Raw genomic sequence first — 1,942 nt, forward strand, 5'->3', positions numbered from 1 at the left:
ACATGGTTCTTTCCATCTAGTAGCTCAAATTATAATGGGAGAAACAAAATACACATACACACACAAAAAAAATGTGGACATTACATATACATTGTAAGTGGAAGACATTTACAATAGCTATGGTGTGATGAGGAAAGAATATAATCGAATGTTATTGTGTTGTGATGACAAATGTGAGGAATTAATAAATACATGGGGAAGATAATGTATGAATGGCTGAAGAGCCAAGTTAGCAGAATCAAGAAAACAAAATACATAACCAAAATAATGTAGCATATATTATGTAACAATACAATAATATTAATAATAAGATAATTGAAAAGAATTATACAATTAAGACAAATGTCATGATAAATCATCTTGACCCTTTAGATTAGACCAGGAAACTAACCTGTTCCTTTTCCTCAGAAATATTCATTAATATTGGTGTAAAATGGCAAATATGCTATTGACATTCTTCTTTTATCAGTTATTTTTCTTGCTTGTTTTCATAACAGTGGTTATGTATGTGAATGAAGTGATATAACTAGAAATAATTGCAATACAAAAACAAACCATATCAATAAAACTTTAAATTAGAAAAATGAGTGAGCATAAGAAATAAATGTCCTTAAATTAAAAACAAAATAAAATAAAATAAAGCAGATAAGTGTACCTTGTAAGATGCCTAAGGTTCTTTCTAGACAAAAACCTATCATCCTATCATTGGTGGTTTATATCTGTTGATTCTTCAACAAATATTTTTGAAGGTAGGAGATATTGTCACAGACTCCACCTATATGCTTTTATCTACGCTCATACACAAACTTTTTTTTTTTGCTCTGACCAAAAAACTAGTCTGAATTTTTGGCATATAATATATGATTTATGATTCCTGTATCAGCTTAAAAAGGCAAACATAGGGCATATCAGATAATAAATAGTCTTTCTTTTAGAGAGATTATGGAAAAGAATAGTCATCAAAGTGTCAGAGGATCTGATTTCAAATTTTATACAAAAAGTTCTTTGTTAAAAGTCCTATTTTTGACATCATGTATATTATACAGTAACAATCATTAGATTTCATATCAAAGATTGTAGATACAGTTTCTAATTTTTCTACATACTACTTAGAAAAGTCATTTAAGCACTAAGTTTCAATTTTCTCATTTACAGATAGAGAATATTTATACTTGCTTTATAATTTTTGAAGAACAATAGAAATCAATCTTTATTATTATATCTCCTGAGACTCTTCCAGAAACCAGAAACCAATGGAAATATTACATATTAAAACCCAATAGACATAGTCAAGGGAAATATGGTGCTCAGGGAGACAAAGAAATAGGGGCTTGATAGGGGAAGCTGTTCCTGAGCCTTCACACAAAAACGTCTCTATGCCATGATTATTTGCCATTTGGCTCCTGAGAACTCTGACTTAAAGTCATCTGTTCAATACCCTCTTGTTCCACTTCAAGCCTTTACTAGATTCTAAATCTCTGGGTCTAATTCTGGCCTTTAGTCATTAGCAAATAATATTTCATAATTTCTCATGTACTTTTGTTTTTGCCACAGGTGATTTCTCCTAGGCCAATTTACATACCAGTGTGGTATATAAACAGCTTTGGAATGTTTACCTTTAGAAAAGTGCCTGAATATATTCAAAAGTTTGGATTTTTCCAGGTTACGGTTACGTAGCCATGTTATAGATATGTGGCTTGAACTCATTTCTTCCTGAGTCAAGAACTAAAGCTAACTCCATATACTACATATATTTTGTTCTCTGTCTCAACATATGTTTATCTTGATTTACTGTGGCTAGAAATATTGGCTTGAAGGCAGGGGAGAACTATTGGGCTCTTCTTTCAAGTCACACGTCTGACCTGTAGTGGCTCTGGGAACTCAGGCAAATCATTTAAATTCTCAATTTTCTAAAGCTATACAGTTCAGAAAAAAAGGTGGT

This window comes from Gracilinanus agilis, chromosome 1, assembly GCF_016433145.1.
Source record: "Gracilinanus agilis isolate LMUSP501 chromosome 1, AgileGrace, whole genome shotgun sequence".
Classification (NCBI taxonomy): Eukaryota; Metazoa; Chordata; class Mammalia; order Didelphimorphia; family Didelphidae; genus Gracilinanus; species Gracilinanus agilis.